The following is a 19,819-nucleotide window of genomic DNA, read 5'->3' as shown; positions in this document are numbered from 1 at the left end:
TGTACTGCACATTCAGTTGTTCCCTATGCCGCAAAGGACCAGTGTGGAGGATTTTTTGACCCCTGTATATGCCCACAGGGAAAAAAGGTGGAGCAGTGCATGCGGTGGCAACATGCAGCACCCAAAGCTGGAGCCTGGCCAGCCATAGCTGCACTCTGCTGCCGGCCAGGCTCTGCACAGCAGGATCACCATTGCTGCAGCCCCAGGAGGCCCCCAGGTAAGGCTGCTGGTGCCATCCCAGTGCTGCCCCAGCCTCCCTACCCCACCCAGGGTAACCTGTTGTGCACCAGAGTGCACATGGCACAGGTATTCCCCAGGGACAACTAGTGGTGGCACAAGGTGCACCGCTGCTAGTTGTCCCCACCCAGGGAACCAAACATCCATGCATGTCTGGGTGCAGTCATATTATCTAATGTGAAGGTCATTTTTAAGCTGCACAAGGTATGATATTTAGCACCTGGCACCCAAGAATCTGAACACTTCCAGATATTGATGAATTATTCATTCATTAATAGGGAGGTGACTCATTATTATTATTATTATCCACATTTTACAGGCACAGAAACTGAGACATCAAGGCTTCAGGCAGCAGACTGGGGAACTTCCAGAAAAACTTGTCTCTCCCAGTTGGTGCCCGATTTTCAAAGAAGCTCAGTGCAGAAGTGTCAAAGTGTTACTGTAAAACTGTGAGCTGTTTGGACACTTTGGAGACAATGTGTGCCTTCTGTAGGTGCATAGGTGTGAATGGCAGACAAGGTTCCTTGGGTGAATTTGATATCTTTTATTAGACCAACCCAAATGGTTGGAGAATAGTTATTAAGCAAGCTTTCGAGTGGAGCTTTTTTGAAAATCTGCCCATGGTTGTAGGTGTTGAGCATCTGAAAATCGGCCTTTGGTGTCTTTTAAACACGTAGTTCCTCACATTCTATTTGCCTTCAAAAGGAGCAACATATTTCCTTTCCCTCATAAAAGGCTTTATTTTACATTTAGGAAATGCAAGAAGAAGAAAGAACAAAAGTAGACTGCACAAGACAAAGCACAATATGGCGTGGCGTGGCAAGGTAAGAAAAACAAAAGGTATTGTGATTTCACAGCTTCATGCACCACATGCTGTGTAGGTGCAGTGTCATAAAGTACTTTTCAGCAGTGCTAAAATTCTGTTTGTGAACACGTATTGTATTACAAATGTTGCTTCTCTTGCGCGAAGATCAGTTTCATTACTCTGCTCTTTGGTACAGATTCTCAAAACACTACAAAAAAATATTAATTAACCCAAACCAGTTCCCACCCTGGAAAAATGAGTGAAAGTGCTTAATCCATTGGCGTTTGTGCACAAAGTGCATTTGTTGTGCTGCCGAATGTAACATGATCCGAGCCACGGAAGGTGATTGAGTGCTCTGCGGCCCTGATGGATTTCAGATTTATTAGACACTGGAATGTTTTTTTTTCCCCTTCCTTGTCTATAAGAACATGGTGTGTAAGATGATAAAGGGCAGGAATAAAGGGAGCAGACTTTGTAGCCCTTAAAATTAAAAGGACCTTTTTTGAATGGTGAAAATGTCTGTATGCAGAAAAATAATCCTACATTTTACATATTACATTATTCAATAAACATGCTCTTGGAAGCAGCATTTCACAACTGCTGATACAGCTATGGACATGTGACAAATATTACTTTTATATTGAGAAAAACATAATCACAAAGCCTAAATGGAATATTTATGCTGTAAGATAATATACACGCACCTGTAAATTATGAGTGCAAGAGGTAATAATTCACTTTTAGTTTCATTACTTATGAACCACAGAGCTTTCAAAATTAGGGCTAGATTTGTTATGCCATGGCATTCCAGTATGTTTTCCCTTACTTAACCCTCTCACTTTTCTCTGGCATGTATATTCTTCACAGTAGTTGCAATTTTCTCGGCAGTAACACGTATACACTGTACAGGCAACACAGAATTGGCATCTTTTTCAAAGGATATATTCATGATACATTTTATGATGTTAACCAGGCTGAAAAAAATTAGCTCAGGGTATAGGGATATAATTTCAAATACATTTTTTGGAAAGTTTCCTATGTAGAGAAGTGCTCGAAGGTGTAACACTAATAAAAGGCTGCTTTATTCAAAAGTGGCAGGATTGTTCTCCTGAACTGCCTGGATGTGAAGTGCAATAACAATGGTCTGCTCCCATGATAGGTAGTTTTGTTTCAGCGTCTACACGTTCCTTCATAAAATGGAACAACTGAAGTCTGAAATGAATAACTCTAATATGTTAAAATCAATATTAAAATATAAATAACAAAATTACTGCTCAACAAAACCAAGCTAATGTTTAATATACAAGCAAAGGAATAAATGAGTTCCATCCTTCTATTTTTGACTTTGCACTTATTCCAACTATTGGGAAGGGATGTGTGTGTGTGAGAGAGGCACGCATACGGCAAAGCAAAGGAAACTGCTAGGGCTCCTGGTTGGAGGGCAGGAGCTGGAAATCAAGATTCTTAATTTCAAATAGACTCTTCCACTAACCTATTGAGTCATCTTGAGCAAGTTATTTCATTTATTTTTGCCTCAATTTTGCTAATCTATAACAGGGAGACCATATAACTCCTCCCTGCAGCAGTGTTACAATGTCTACAAGCTTCTTAGACCCTCATGTAGCACTCTTCACTGAGGTGAAAAATGCTAGTGTTATTCTATAGGAAGAAATTCCCTTGCCAGGTTATAGTTCTTGTGAGAGCCTTTCCTCGTGCAACATTCCTCTTACTCTCCCCAACACAAATGCACATCAAATGGCCATATCTGTTTTATCTGAAGGCTGAGATAAAGATTTCTTTATTGCAGAATCAAAATATCTTCCTTTTCATATAACTCCAGGAGAGAAATCATATTAACTCTCAAACTACTGCAAGTCATTTCAAGGAGACTTTATAGGTTCAATTCCTGCTTACCTTAATCAAGTGAACAGTCCCATTAAAGTCAGTAGGACAGCCGGAGCCATTAAAGGGAGCAGGATCCAGCCCCTTTGTAGAGAACTGAGGTAAAACAGACACCCTACTGCAGTTTGCATTGGACAGTTCTCAATTAGAATGTCAGGATTTATAGTGTATTTTATCCGGTCTCCATTCTTCTCTGTTCAGTTTAACTTTTGACCTACAGTTATTGGCAGAAGTGGGCCTGTCCCAGAGGGCCATTAGTCCCTTCTAAAGAGGCCTTCCAAGGACTGCCAAAAATTGCAGTGGGGGATGGTCCCTTTGTAATAATACAACCTCTCCGTTTCTAAGTGTAAAATGCTCACACTCATTTACTGGATACAAAATCACTCCTTATACAGCCATGGAAGTTCCTTTCAGGACTGGTACAAACAAATGTGGGTCTACTGGATTGGGCTTTTCAGCTACAGTGCCCAAGATTTTGCATGTGATCTTCTCCCTTCCTGTCCTGTTGTGAGGGGGAAGGTACAAGATATGAGTTCAAGCCTGGAGTGACTAGGAGTGAGAGGCAGTAGGAATGGGAGAATAGGTAACATGTCCAGAGCTGGGCATTTGTTCATGGATTTAGGGCAACAGGGGATGGAGGGTGTATTAAACAGGAAGTAGAGTTTGACTGTGCCCATCACTAGTGACCTACTCAATTTGTGGTTTCGTGGATTTCACTGACATTGCAAAATCAAGCATTGTCTGCAAAATTGGTCAATGCCCATGAAATCTGCAACCCCCTTCCCCCCAAAAACTTATAAAAAATAAAGTGCTGGCTCCCCAGTGGGAGCCTGTGGTCCGCATGGCTGCTGTGGCCTGGCTGCACAGCCTGCCTGGGGCTGGTAGCTGCTGGCACAAATGGGAGCAGCCAAGATGGTGGCCAGCCCCACTCTTTGCAGTTGATTGGCTGAGAGGGCTGCCCATCATGCAGCCACCACCACTCTCCACCAGTTAGTGGTGAGGGGTGGGGCTGCACGATGGACAGTTCCCTTGGCCAATCAGTGGCAGAGAGCAGAGTTGCATGACTGACAGCCCTCTCAACCAGTCAGTGGGGAGGGGAGGGGCCACGAGGGCCCCTCAGCCAATCAGAAGCATAGGGGGGGGCTGCTGTGATAAGTCTGTGGAAATGGTGGCTGGCCCTGTGATTGGCCCACAAAATATATCGCCTGCCTCCTTGATTTTGGTAGGTCCCTAACCATAAACCAAGCCAAGATATACGGATTCCTCAGGGATCCCACTCTCATCATATGGCTCTTAGCCAAAGTAAGACCATTCATACATTATAATTATGAGTATCAAACAGCTTATTAGCATTTCACAGTACTGGAATATGCTGATGACGCAAAAGTAGGAGGCATCCTTAATAATGGGGAGGATTGGGATATTTTACAGAAAGAACTTGTTGACTTTGAGGACTGAAGTAATAGCAGAGGGATTAAATTCTACCGTATACAATCACATACTTAGGAACTAAGGAAAAGACTTTCTGTGGAGTACTGGGAGTTTATCAGTTGGAAATAACAGAGGAGAAAGTCCTGGTAGCATTAGTTGAGGACTGTGACTATTTGATGTGGCTGGGAATAAACAAAGTGATCCTAGGATGTATTCATGCTGTTGTATAAGGTGAGACCTTATCTACAATACAATTTCACCCATGTTCAAGACAGAAGACCTCAAACAGCAACAGATTCAGTAGCACATGAAGGATTATCAGAGATTCCTCTGCTAATGGGAATCTAATTTGTGTGATGATAGGAAACTAAAAGAGTTTGACGTATTTAGCCCAGAAAATTGAAAGCTGAGGGGGGATATGGTTACTTTCTTTATTAATACAAGAAAGGGGTGAAAACCAGGAGGGGGAAAGAGCTGTTTAAGCTGAAGGACAGTGTCGGCACGAGAACAACTGGGCCATGAATATGGTGAAAGTGAGAAGGTTTCTAGTCATCAGAGCAGTGAGATTCTGGAACACTTCTCCAATGAGAGTGATGGGGTAAGAAAAATGAATTACTTTTAAATAGCAGTTTGACTAATGTATGAAAATGGTTCTATGACATCCATTAGTAGGGATTGGATCCATGACCCCTAAGTTCTCTCACAGTCCTATGCTCAGGTTTATTTTTGAAGTTAAATTAACACCAAGCTCACAAAACAACATCATGTTCCTTTGCACGTGAAGCTGGAGTTTTCCCTGGAGCATCATGGCTGACAAGACTCTTCTTACATGTAATCTGAAAAGCAATAAAATAAACAAACAACTAGGTAAGGTGCCAAATTAATAACTTAACTTTTATGATTTAAATTTTCCTCATCCTTTAGTTCACCATTGAATGGATTTCCCAGGCGTTTATAAATTCCCTATGCTATAATATGTGAAATTCACTCCTGGGAAGAAGACTCAATAGGATTGGGGGCCATTATTAGTTTTATAGGAAAACTGAAGTCATACTAGTTGATGTTGTTCCAAGTGTTTAATCCCGGTGCACATATGAGAAGAAGGCTCTAGAGCAGTGGTTCCCAACTTTCTTAGACCATGGACCGGCAAACCGTGGACTGGAAATGGATGCGGACCGGAAGTGACCAAAGACCAGCAAAATGCGGATCAGCATATTGCAGACCAGAAGTGACCAGTATACTGCAGACCAGCAGTCAACCCTTTTTTCATACTCAGTCTGCAGTATGCTGGTTGTGGCAGGGCACTGTTGGTACCTGCTACTTAAAGAGTGGGGCCAAGGAGCCGGCAGGTGCTTGATTGCGGCAGCCACTTTAGATCTCTGGCTGCCTATATAAGCAGGGCAATTCACTGCTAGTAGGTGAGGCAGAAACACTGCCTGGCTGCAAGGCTCCATAACATCCTGGAGATAAGGGCAGGAACTAAAGGGGATGGTTAGGAGGCTCCTGGTCCTGGGCATGACCTAAAACTGCACCCTTCTGGGAGTGGGTGGCCTGGTGGGGATCTCAGTGGCACAGGAGCCCTCAGGAAATACCAAACCAGTTATCACCCCGGTGAAAGGCAGGTCGGGGCTCCTTAACCCTAGCCCTCACCTTTGGGTGGGTCATGTAACACTGGAGGTAGTTGGGGCCAGGTATGGCTGTGGCCACCTGAGCCCACTGGGGAGGGAAGCCCCATGGCTCTGAGTGAAGGGGGCAGAGATGAGTAGCCCCAGTGAGGGGGTGGCCCCAGCAAGGGGGGTGATGTGGAGCCCCAGTGAGGGGGTGAAAATGAGGACCCCAGTGAGGGGATGGCCCCAGTGAGGGGGTAGAGAAGTGGAGCCCCAGTGAAGGGAGGCAGTGGGAGATGTAGAGCCCCATTGAGCGGGTAGCCCCAGTGAAGGGGTGGTGTGGAGCCCCAGTGAAGGGGGTAAAACCAGAGGGCTGAGAGCCCAGTATGTTTATATATAGAGAGTTGCCCCTGGAAGGGGCCAGAGCAAGCTTAGACCCGCTTGGGTAATTGGCTGGCCACTACCCCAGTGAGGGTCATGGAAGAGGTCCAAAAGATGGTACATCTGCCACCCAAGGTATGAACTAGTTAAGCCTATGGCCTAAGGGGCCCGCTCCAAGAGGGAGCAAGGTAGCATAAGTTGTCGAAGCGTGCAAGAGACCCTGTGAGAAGGGGTGGAGTGTGAGAGGCCTTCGTGAGAGGAGGGCAATATGTATGTGAGTGTGTCTGAGGCCTGACAATGAGGCTTATGCTTGGTCCAGCAGTAAGCCAGGAGCACTATGTCATCTGGATGCCATTTGGGAGGCTTGGGCTGTGGTGTAGGGGAGGAATGGAGCTGCGGATAGCGCCCCCAGGCATTGGGACTAGAATGAGCAGCCTCCCGCCTTAATTAATATCTTAATTAATTACCAACGAGGTGTGGCAGGTGAGACAAGTGGGTGGCGTGTCCAAAGGCAAGTGGGGAAACTAGCATTGTGGCTAGTTGGGGAGCCCCACATTGCCACACCGGTCACTTCCGGGCTTCCGGTCCAGCAGCCAACTTGTACCAGGCTGTGGCCTGGGTTTGGGAACCTCTGCTCTAGAGAAGAGGCTCCATCTCAGAGATAGATATAGAAAATCCTGTTCGGGGTCCTCTGGAACAGGAGACTCTAAAGGAAGTGTCCCTTACTCACCGTTACTCCTCTTTCCAGAGCTTGTCATAGGACAGCGTTCTATTTAATGCCAACAGCACTCCTTCAGAAAGGTTCAGTGGACTCGCAGCATCTGGAAATGTGAAAATCTAGGGGTTAGGCACCAAGGATTAATAACTGTTGGAAATATCGTTGAGTGTGCGTTCATTATCTGGCACGTAATACTTTAGCCTTCTTTTTTCAGCTTTTCCCTAACAAAGGGGCCAGATTGTCAGCTCTGAGGAGTGAAATTGTCTGTTGGCAGGATGCACATGGCATGGTAGCCATTCTTATTTAACATTTGGATTGTGCTAACAGCTAAAGATCACAATCAGGCTATGACCACATTGTGCCAGTGCTGTACAGATATGTAAGAATGATGGTCCCCATCCTAAGCACATTACAGTCTAAAGACTGCAGGAGCAGTGCAGACTTCTCCTTTACCAGCTTGCCACTGAGTCACCCCTGCTCCACAACACCCAACTCTGAGAGACTGAGGGTATTTCAGCCTCCCTAGCTTGTTCAGTCCTCTGACTCTGCAGATCCAGGTTTAAGGAAGGGCTGTTTAAATAGCTACTACGGTGCTTCAGTTTTTGAACCAAATACTCCCTGGCTGCCCCATTCATCAGCTAGGGCAGATTCAGGTGTAACAAGGAATCAGCTCTTGTAAAACCCCTTACCCATCCACTGTCTTGCCATGTCAGAGTAAAGACACCAGCTGTTGGGATCAGAAAGTCTCTGTTCCAGTACAGTTCTCCTGCATGTCACCCCTCAGTCAGGAAAATAGCAGAAACCTGTCCCTCCTGCAAAGCAGCCGTTACCTTAGGCACCCAGATATCCAGTGTAGACTTCCAGCCAGGCGTAGCAAAGTGATCACTTGCCTACTAGAAAGAGAATGGAGTCCACCAACTCATTTCCCATAGGAGAGCTGAACAGCCATCAGATGATAATGACTTTCAGTCAATGGCCTGGATTTGAACTGATGCCTAGAGGTGAAAGGATCTGTATTCCATTACCAGACCCATGAACCATCCAGTGTCCCCTGGGTTAAATATTTTTAGCAACAGCTTGTTTACATGTCCAACTTGTCAATGAGCTTCTGGGGCATAACTGCCATGTAGCTGTGTCAGTGGACAGCCAGTGAGCTTGCTCTGTGTGCTGAGCTAAAGCCTTGCAATGGGCTTGTCAGATATATTCCTCCTTCCATGTCATGAGAGCAAGACTAATTTCAAAGAAATGCTCTTTATTTCTGCTTAAAACTGTTAAGGAAAATATCCAGCACTGTCTTTTTTCTTGTCATCTGTTCAACAAGTGTCTCATAAAACAAATTGAGAGGTTTAAATCTCCAAGACAAAAATCAATAAGAGGATAAGTAAAGAATAGGAGGAAGTCAGCAGGCTGAGATTTATTTTGCTGGAAATGTTTTTTTCAATGGATTTACTAATAAATCTAAAGTGGCTGGTGCAGCTGTCTTTGATATGCAATATCCCCTATACTTAGATGAAAGTTGAGCATGAAAAGGGGCCTCAACTATCGATTTTTACAAGGGTGTAAATCAGGGAAACCCCACACATTAAATATATCATCAGCATATGCTCCAAGAAAAGTTCAGAGGAGGGATTTTGTTTGAGGGTTAGGATTTTCCTCTCTCCATTTTGTTGTATCATTATGCATATTACAGTAGGGCTCTGAGGGGCCAACTAAGATCAGGGCTTTGTCCCAAATAGTTTACAGTCTAAACCAAGGGTCAGCAACCTTTTGCTGGGATACGCTTTGACCTGGCCCCTGCCAAAAACCGCAAGTCTCCACCCCCCGACCACTGATCCCCACCCCTCTACAGTAGCAATTAATTGCATCTACATGCGCAATTAATTCAAAGTAATAAGATCCAGAGCAGTTTGAGGCAGAGTAAACTACTCCTGAGCACAGCATCTACATGTACACCCATGACAGCTGCAATTTGAGCTAGGGCAAAGCAGTTTCTGCCAGGGCTGGGAGTACAGGGGGTCAGCCCCAGGCGCTGGGTAGCAGTGTTGGGTGGCAGAGGGGCTGACTGGGGCACAAGGACACTAAAAGTGCAAAGCCATGTGGCTAAGTGGTAGGCAGGAGTCTGTCTTCCTGCTGGCTGGGCTGACCAGGTGCAATCCATGGTCAGTGTCTATACATGCATTTAATCACAGTTAATTACCCCACTGTATGATAGTACTTGTCCCCAACAGTACTATCTTACAACAGTGTAAATTAGTTTACTGCAGCCTAATAGTGTCACACATATAGACGGTTGCTTTGATGAACATGGGCCACCAATGTGAGGATGCAATCAGGAAAGCTAACCGCACCTTGTCATGCATCCACAGATGCATCACAAGCAGGTCCAAGGAGGTGATCCTCCCCCTCCATGTGACACTGGTCAGGCCGCAGCTGGAGTACTGCGTCCAGTTCTGGGTGCCGCACTTCAGGAGGGATGTGGACAGCATGGAGAGGATCCAGAGGAGGGCCACTCGCATGATCGGGGGCAGCAGAGCAGGCCCTACGAGGGGAGGCTACAGGACCTGAACCTGTTCAGCCTCCACAAGCGAAGGCTGAGAGGGGATCTGGTGGCCATCTCTAAACTGGTCAAGGGGGACCAGCAGGTAATGGGAGAGTCCCTGTTCCCCTGAGCACTACCAGGAATAACAAGGAATAATGGCCATAAGATGACTGAAAGTAGATTCCAGCTAGATATCAGGAGGCACTACTTCACAGTCAGGGTGGCTAGGATCTGGAACCAACTTACAAGGGAGGTGGTGGTCACTCCTACCCTGGGGGTCTTCAGAAGGAGGTTAGATAATCACCTAGCCGGGGTCGTTTGACCCCAGCATTCATTCCTGCCCTGGCAGGGGGTTGGACTTGATGATCTGCTCAGGTCCCTTCCGATCCTACCAACTATGAAACTATGAAACTTTGCTCTGCAACTAAATAGTCTTCTCTGCAGTTAAGTGCATGTGTAGACATGGCTAGTGAAAGTAAGTGCAGACAGTGGGGCAGCAGTCTCCCCAGTGAAGGGAAGCACTGTGGAAGGGAGAGATAGCAAGGCACAGCTCCATGCCACTGACACCCTCAGCCAGACTGAACCTGTATGAGTTGGATTGGACCACTTTGTGGGCTGGATCAAGCCTGTGGGCCATAACTTACAGACCCCTGAACTAACTGGTTCAAAGTGTAGCAAACCTCATTATTCTGTTGAGTTTCAGGTTGCGTTAGCTGGATGCATGCTGAGTGAATACCATATCAAAGCACCTGGGAGTAAAGTTGATGAGGCAGTTGCATTTCCCAAGGATCACACAACTTGATGAGTACCATCCTTGGAGTGTTGGAAACTGAGAAGGACTTCACATAAATAGGTAGGTAGGTAAGTAGAGTGGAAGAAATTATGGGAACAATTCAGATGAAGCCAGGGAGGACTGAATGCCAATTATTTCTGCGTTGGTTCCACGTTTGGGTATGTCTTGAGCAGGAACGAATATTGTCATGGGTGATGGTGACAACAGTGGGTTACTGAAAGCCATGCTTGATTTGATGTGGTCACCTAGCAATGGAAGAGACTTTATCCCTTCACCAAGCCCCTGAAATGTCTTGTCCTCTGAGCTGCACATTCCTAAAGATTGTGATCTTTACAATAGCCCAGTAGATGAAGAGGAAGCTATAATGAGCCCTTTGTTGAGTAATATTAGTGGTTTCCTGTGATTGGCACACAGTGACAGATGGGTGCGGGTAGGGAGCCTGTAGCTGGTATCTATGTGTATGCATATGAGCCAGGAGGGGTTCCAGGATTGCCATGGTTCACTCTATTTCAATTGAAACAAATAGCCTTGGACATATCTACAGTGTTGAATGGGAAATCTGCCAGAAGCTGGCTGGTGTCTTATTATCTCATATCTTCAATCAATCCTGCATTTTTGGAAAGATTTCTCTGTACTGTGCTTCAGAACAAGGATAACTGCAATCATTTCAATTTACAAATTTGATCCTAGTGAAAACATGCTAAGTAAGAATAGATCAACAAAATGGTCATACTTATTTCTTTATACAAACTCCCTAGAGACAAATTAGATCTGAAAATTGGTACCACATAAACTGGCTTGATTATTCCTTATTAAGGATTGTTGTGATTTTTCATTCTCCCTCTTAATAGTCCACATTCTGGCTACAACCCTGTCTGATTGCTGTGGAATGGCAGCAAGGAACTTGTATTTAGGTCACCTAATGTTTCCCGTTTTAAAAAAATGTGTCCCCTTTATTTTGAAGGGCTCATTCATTTCCAGGGTTTTCAGGAAGACTTTGACATTTAAATGTGGAAAAACCCTGTGCAACTATGTACTTAAAGACTATATTATGATGAATAGGAGCAATGGAACTGAATTAAGATTGATAATGGCATTTCCTGATTTTTGAGGGCTTGTCTTTTACCTAAAATATCATTCTTTGAACATAAGGGTTGTTTTTAAAATGTAGTACACGCAGGAAGCATCTACACATGCATCTTTTAAGCAGGCTTAGCCTAAAATCACCATTTATAAGGCACATTAAGGGCATGTGTCCACACATGCATGCCTTTAATGTGCCTTAAGAATGGTGATTTAAGGCTATGAGACCCTAAATTTGATACCTGCACAAAGCAAGTATCAAATTTAGGTGCCAATAGCTAAGTCGTGTTAGCACGCATGTAGATGTGCTAATTAGCATTGATGCAGTGTATGTCAATGGATAGACATCACGTTAATGCACCTTAGCACATCTGCACATGTACTAATGTGACTTAGCTGTTCGAGCCTAAATTTTATGCATCTTAAGGTGCATTAGTGCGTCCAGGTGTAGACATGCCTAAATCGCCTTAATGCACCTTAACCAAAGGCACATTAAGTTTAGGCTCTCAAAAATACATGTGTAGACATGCCCACAGATACACAAACACATACATTGAGCTCCAGTACACTGATGATGCTGTGTGTGCGCTCACTCAGAAGCAGACTTTCAGGCAATCATCGACGACTTTACTGAGGCATACAAGAAAATGGGATTGACACTTAACCTTCAGAAGACTAAGGTCCTCCATCAACAAGTTCTTAATGAGAAGTCCCCAGCTTCAGTAATTCAGATTTATGGTGAGACTCTGGAGAATGTTGAATATTTCCCATACCTTGGAAGTTATCTCTCTCCGAAGGCTGATATCCAGCTTCACCTTAAAAGTGCCAGTGCAGCCTTTTGATGCATTTGAAGATGATTATATCAGATCTGAAACCAAGCTCATGGTTTATCAAGCAGTTATGATCTCTACCTTCCTGTACAGAGCTGAGACATGAACAACATACAGGAGATACCTCAAGTCACTGGAGAAGTCCCATCAACCCTGCCTGCAGAAGATCCTTTGATTCCAGTAGGAAGACAGATGCACCAACATTAGCATTGTCTCACAAGCACCAAGGCAATAATCATTCAATACCTAATCATTCAACATCAACTTTGCTGGGCTGGGCACATCATCCGGATGTCTGACTCCAGATTCCCAAAACAAATGTTATTCTCCCAGCTCAGTCAAGGCATACACTCAAGAGGAGGGTAGAGAATGCCCTTCAAGGACATCCTCAAGGCCAGTTTGAAAAAATGTAACATCAACATCAACTCATGGGAGATTATTGCCTACCCCAAATGGAGGAAGAATCCGCTGCAAGGATCTTAGTACTTTGAAACCTTACAATGACAGCAGGAGACAGAAAAGCAGGAGCCGCAGAAACCCCATGTTGTGGACTGAACCAAGAATCCAGAGCCACTCACCTAGCATGGAAACATGTGCCTGAGTTGCAACAGAGTCTGTCTATCCCAGATCAGCCATCTTTGGACCCGCAGATAAAACACTCATGGAAGACCATCATTCTTGACTGCAAGGGACTGCTTATGCGATGACTTAGGCTAGGAACAGATGTTGCGTTTGTCCTGGATAAGTTGTGCCCGTGTATGTCCTGGAACAAAAATATCTTAGAATTGGCATACAGGGGTGGATTGAGGTGAGGAGGGGGAAGGGAGGGGTTGCACTGGTATCCCACCCCCACCTCAGCCTTTGTTTTCTATTCTACCTACAGTTTGAAAGCAGTTGCCTGGCAGTGGCAGCAGCTTTTCTAGTCAAGCAGTGCTGAAGGAGTCAAATGACTTCATGGCTCATTGTAATCTACCCAATCCCTTCTAAACTCTTCATTCCACAAGCGCTAAAGGCCTTTTCTTTTTTTTTTTTTTTTCCCCAGTGGTCTTGATTTTCTACCAATCAAGCTATCCTTTATTCTGCAATTTGCCTGTCTGTTAACTGTTCCTGGTAATGAAGCTCCTATTTCACAGTCCTACAGATTGTTTTAACACATTCCAATAAAGTATATTTGTTTTTGCTTCAATCTTAAACTGAAGAACATAGCCCTAGCATTAGTGAAGCTTCTAGTTTCTAAGTGGAGAAAAATGTGTTGTGTTACATGTGATGATGCATATCACCATCTGCATCCCACTTCTCAAAAGCCTAGATCCACCCACGTTGGCATGTACACAGAGTTGCACTTCTAATCAGGTTTCAGTGAGCAGCTGAACACAGTGCCACTTTTCTGTCATTGATTCAATGATGCAGTCTTGGGATAACTGTACAGACATAGTTTGAAATATCACAGGATAAACTGTTTATACCTCTTATCTGGGGAACTTTTTTAGGATTTATCCCAGGACATTGGATATGGACATCTGTATAATTGTACTTTGTTCCAGGATAAAATGGTTTATCCTGGGATGGATGTGATGTTTGTTTACAGCCTTAGACAATTTCGGCTATAGGCATTTTTAGCAGTGCTACACATATTGCACAAACATACAGATCCTCCCTCCCCCACACACACATCTGTGTGTTTGTACCCTTATCAGTGAATGCGGATCAGACATTCCTATCTTTCAGAGCCTTATTTAATGGGCAAGATACTGGCTGCACTAGAAGCAGTGAGAGCTTGGCCATTCACTTCAATGGAGCCAGGATTCCACTCAGTGTTTATAAAGTGAGGTACAAATGATAGCTGTACTTTGCCTGACTTCCCACATACAGCTTTGTGAAATAGGAAAGTATTAGTCCCATTTCACTGAGAAGGAAGCAGAGTACTGTGAAAACCTATATTACAACTAAGGATTTGAAAGAATTTGGACTCAAATCTGCTTTGACTGAAAATTGTCCCACAGCTTTTCATGACTGGTATCTAACAAAGACCTCGGTTTCACTTCCAACCCCAAACCTGGAACCACTAGCAATGATCTCCCATTGCCCTTAGTACAGCAATACCTTCAAGGGAAGAACATCATGTTGTCCTGAGACAACTACACTGTCCTACTCTGGTTCACTGAGAGTCTCCCATCCTTGTCCAAACTCTGCTTGAGCTCTGACAAGATCAAAGGCCAATAGGGCTGACACACAAGTAATGAATTGATTTAATCTCACAGGGCACCTTGCAACCCTAACTTTCTATGATTCTGTGTGCCCAACACCTGCTCTGACATCTCGGAGCAGACTCGATTAATTGAGTCTGCTGGAGCATGCTAATGAGCACACTCCAGCAGCCTCGATATCATGTGTATTCAGTTCCCCCATACTTCAAAATGGTGGGGGGGACATTTTCACTCAAGCTCGTTCAATGCCCCCCAACCCCGGAGCATGTGTAAAGACACCCTCAGTGGCTGGGATGCCACTTTTGAAATCCTCCCCCTAGAAGTGGCCAAGTATCGTCCCTGTTGTTCCCTCTGTTATATCATGGAAACACTGGTTTTGTTTCTGGAGTGGCTTTTTTAGATGTATGAGGGGAGAGGGGGTAAGAAAACCCACTGCATGGGGACACACAGCAAGATGTTGCCATGCAGAGAGGCACGTTCATAAGTCCACCCTTTCAGGATTCTGGGTCTGTACTGCAATCCTAAAATAATAAATTAATGTCAAGAGAATCCCCCTCTTTTCCTCTTGACACAATTTACAAGTGAGAGTTACGAGATGTCAATAATTTTTTTTTCCCAAAGCAAAGAGCAATCCTGGATAAAAGTCAGTTTAGTTGAGAGAAAAAAAGTACCACAAAAATAGATCTTTTCCATAAACAAAGCTGCTTTCCGTTTTACTAACGTAAACAGGCAGATGCATTAAGAGAGCATGCCACCCAGGCCCTGGAAAAAAGAGACAGGGAAACATATTTCTGAGTATTTCTCTGAAGGTGCAAGGATGGCTGGGACTAAAGAAACCTCAGCAGGAGCTAAAGGGAGAGAAAGGGATTGACTTTACAGACTGCCTTGCCAAAGAACAATGTCATTCAGATCCCCAAACTTCAGAACCTTTGTTGCACCCCTTCAGGGGAATGCATGCATTCAAACTGAGCGCCTGTGCATTTAGTAACCCCTATTCTTTGCATAGATGTTGGATTTTAGCAGACCTCACCGTGTTGCTTTGCAAACAAAATGTAAGATCCAGGTTTTGCAGACTTGGCCTGGATATAGCTCTGACTGAGTAATGATAATGGAAACTTTCAGGAACTCTAGTGCCCATATTTGCTGGCTAAAACAGTAGAAGGTAGACTTATGGGAGTATGGTGATTGAGCCAGTGTTGCTTTTAAAAGTTCACCAGCCTCTGTGCCTAATGAAAACACTATTCCCCCAGGGACTAGACATGAGGAGATGAAACAAGACAAGAAGTGGGTTACTGCTTAATTATGTGCCGGATTGTCTCTCTACCGAGGCTCTCCAAGCCATCTGGAACACAGCCTGTTTGTCTGGAGCCTTGTCCTCTCCTGCTTCCCCCTGCCCATGACTTGAATCACTTGCTGTAAGTGAAATGCCAGTCACTGGGTGCATCTACATGTGATGCTACATTGCCATAGCGTAGTGACGTGACACTGATGGGAAAAAACCATGACACCGCGGCTATGTCTCCGTAACATGCTCCCTCATTATAGTGCACTGCTACAGTGACATAGCAGCTAAAAATAACCATGCATAGCTGGCAAGGTGCAACATGGGCTGTTATTGCACCGTCATTTAGTACTTCCAAAAGGTAACAACGGTGCCTTACAGCCATGTGTAGCTATGTCCTCTGTAGCATAAGGCCCAGGCCCAACTAAAAGAATCAGAAAAATAGGCTTGGAAAGGCCCTCAGGAGGTCGTCCAGACAAGCCCCTGCTCAAGGCTGAATGACTTCTGCCTGAAATGCCCCCGACAAATGTTTGTTTAACCTACACTTATATCATTACAATAGGGCATTTGTGGTTAACTGTTGCATATACTTTGTGCTGGAGGTTGGCACGGGGCAAATTCCAACTCATTCGATTTCTGGTCTTCTTTAAGCTCTGACCCGGGTTGGGATGCATTACAGGGCACTGACAGACATGCAGCTCCCCGCTGTAACTCATCAAGCCCCACTTGGGAGCTAGTTATGTCTGCAGTCTCTCCCCTAGCTACCCCAACCCCCCCAGCTCTGGTGCAGTCTTCAGGATGGGAGTGGGGCAGAGGAGGGGAGGGAGCTCAGTCTGCAGTTTGCCTAGCCTGTGCTGTGTGGGGCAGGTGGATTGGAGCCCCTTCACCTTGGGAGGGCTCCAATCCACCCCGCTGTCTTCCAGCACAGGCTGGGCAAACCAAGATAGAGCTCCCTCCCCTCCCTTCTCCCTTTCCCATCCTTAAGACCACACCACACTGCATGAACCCAGTCCTGCTCTTGGGCAGGCACTGACAGAAGTTAATGAAGGTGCTCTGCTTTAGAGCGTCTTCATCTGAACCCTCATGTAATGAAAATTAATTTGTTGTGCAATCAGGCAGTTTTAAATTGCTCTGCAGCTGTGCATTTCTGTAAGGGCACGGCTGTAGAGTGCTTTCAGGGGGCTGATCATGAGAAAAAACATCATTTTTGTCAGAGCCCACAGTGACATAGATGCCATAATACTCAGCCCTTCCATGTGCACCTTGCTCACTGACAGTTTTTTCATTCTATTTTCTTTGTGGCATCCCTGTGGTATCTGCCAGCTAGATACAGAAGGGCAAATACTGTCCACAGCAATACTGCAGTGCCCTGGGAATAGTTTCACCACAGTTAGTGGAGTCACACTAGCTGAGAGCTGGTCAAAGGGAGATATGAATGAAGCCCAACCTCTCTTCTCAGTGACTCCACAAGAGAATTGCACCAGTTCAACTTAAATCCATGTCAAGAATGATGTAGTTAATCAAAAACTGGTTTATTTTCAAAGTACCTTAAATTAGTAAGCCATTTAAAGAAGTTTTGGTATGTGGACTCATCTTAGATAGACACCCCAGTCTTTGAATATTGCTTCTTCAAACTGTCTGAACATCCTTTATTTTGAAAACAGAGTTGAATTCATCAGAACAGGATGATTGCTGCTTCTGCTTGCTTCCTCTTGAACCAGAAATGCTGCAAGAAAGGCCTTTTGCATGAGATTTTGACACTCATCTCAACTAAAATTGGGAAGTTCAGGCCATGTGCAAGTGAAAAAAGAATTAAGAAAAAACATCTCTCAACATTTTTCCGATGCCTAAGGAACCTCTGGGTCAGGAAGAGTTTGAGATCTCTTTGGGATGCTATTTTAACTGCACTGTAAGTCACTTTCTCACCAGCCTCTTAGAAATAAATTCTTGGCTAGAATTATTTTAGATTAAATTATCCCCTATGGTACTACTTCTCCCCCCTTGCCCTTCTTCCATTTCTCTATCACTCTGCAGTTCCCATTAAGAACAAGTCAATGACTCATAATGATGCATTTCCACAGCTCATCCACTACAGGGTTCCTTGATGCTTGATCTCTGCCACTAAGACTCATCCAATCCTGTGGCCTGTTTTAAGGCCAAAGGAAACTCTACGAACCAGCTATTCTCTCTTTTCCCCCAGGAACAAAACTGTAGCAATGCTTCTGCTGTCTAAAGACGTGTAGATCAGCATTAAAGTGCTGACCTGTTCAACACTTCTAGGACCCTTTGAACTGGGGCTCTTTGAAGCAGAAGCTGTAACAAACTAGTGTATAATAAGCTGGAACCCCATGCAGAGAAAGGCACAGGCATCAGGGACAGATGGAAGCTTTTGAAAGGCACAAAAAGCTATTAAAAACTGAGAGGGACTAAGGAGAGAGAAAGAGAGACAGAAATGAATCTCCTTTTCCAGGGAGGGAAAAAAATGGAAGCCTGAACCTAAAAACATCTAAACTGGCTGGATAGTTGCACTGGCAGGGGAAGTCATTTGCAGTGCCTAGCTGAGGATTTAAACACTTACAAAGTTTCAGAGTGGCTGTATCAGGGTTTTGGCTCAGTCCCATCTTTACTCAAATTGTGTGTAATGAAGTCCCACCCCAGGGGTGGCTGTGACACCCCTGGAGTGCCCTGTCAGTCCTTGTTGCCTCCACTTTCTTTGGGCAATCTCTCCTTCAACTCACCTGCCAAGACTTGAAGTAATTATGCTTTTAGGAAAAAGGGAGGCTGCTCAGCGCTCCTCAGGTGAGATCTCATACTCATGAACATATGTGTCACTGCTCCTCACCTTAAGAGCTAATTACACGGCTTCCTCATCTCCCATTTTAGCCATACTCAAGCCTCGCAGATGGTGCCAATAACTCACTGATTATTGCGTGCTAAGCCCTATTGTCCAATTTGGTCAATCTCTCATCCATGGGCCTTCAGTGCCAGTGTCACCTTCTGTCAGTGTGGGCTTGTACACCTGAAAGAGTCCCTGCCACTCCTAGGACTTCCAGTCCCAGTGCCTTTAACCAGCCTGGCCCCTCTTGGGCTTGGGTCTCTGTACCTCGCACAATCGCAACCACCCTTGGGCTTAGGCTTGCATCCTCTGCCCTTTGTGGGCTCAGACCTCTTACCTCCAGCAGACTCTGGCCCTCCTGGGCTAAAGGGTCCTTGGCCCTGCTTATTCTCACCCATCTTGGGCTACAGGCCCCTGACCCTGCTTGTTCTGGCCCCCTCCCCGCTGCCCCCCATAGGCTATGGGTCCCTGACCTTGTTTGTTTTTGCGCCCCCCCCATTGGCTACGGGTCCCCAACGCTGGCTCTCACCCCTTGTAGGTTATGGCTCTGTGACTCTGTTTGCTTTTATCATTCTTTGGCTGGGGTTCTGCTCCTCACCCTTGGCCCCTATCTCTCAGGCCCTAGCCCCATTCCCAGGCCAGATGAGATCTCCACTGCCATTAGTTTCAATCCCTAAACCACCCATTATGTTTATTCCATCTCAGGTGTTAGTCAGGAGCTTTGCTATAGCCCTTCTGTTCCATCTGGTGGGTGATTTCCTTCTGTGGGGGACAGAGGGCCCAATCTGTTGCCCCAACCCTGTAGCCCATGAGGTTTGCTGCCTCCCTGGGGCTCATGTCCGTGATGTGACTGAGAGGATCCCCAAACTCATCCGGCCCTCAGATCACCATCCCTTGCTACTCATCCACATGGGCATGAATGACACAGCTTGGAGCAATCCTGGCCGGGTCACGCATGACTGCAGGGCTCTAGGGGCTGGGCTCAGGGGTCAGGTAATTTTTTCCTTGATCCTCCCTGTCACAGGTCACTGGCCCAGAGGGATACGTGCATTGGTGAGGTGAACAGAAGACTCCAGCAATGGTGCCATTGTGAGGGGTTTGGCTTCTTTGACCACACACCGCACTTCAGTGAAAGAGGTTGTGGACTGTTGGTAAGGGATGGCCTCCA

General features: G+C 45.3%; 1 long non-coding RNA gene across 1 annotated transcript in view; it reads left to right on the top strand.

Moving 5' to 3' along the window:
* The first annotated feature begins 988 nt into the window (after positions 1-988).
* LOC112547931 overlaps positions 989-19,819 on the top strand; it is a 60,581-nt gene continuing 41,750 nt past the window's right edge. The window contains exons 1-2 of the long non-coding RNA XR_003091725.1: positions 989-1,061; positions 10,324-10,473. This is a non-coding gene — a long non-coding RNA (uncharacterized LOC112547931). The remainder of the gene's footprint in view (positions 1,062-10,323; positions 10,474-19,819) is intronic.

Source organism: Alligator sinensis, unplaced genomic scaffold, assembly GCF_000455745.1.
Source record: "Alligator sinensis unplaced genomic scaffold, ASM45574v1 scaffold689_1, whole genome shotgun sequence".
NCBI classification, from domain to species: domain Eukaryota; kingdom Metazoa; phylum Chordata; order Crocodylia; family Alligatoridae; genus Alligator; species Alligator sinensis.
The sequence above is the reverse complement of the archived record's forward strand: the minus strand, read 5'-3'. Positions and strand labels throughout refer to the sequence as shown.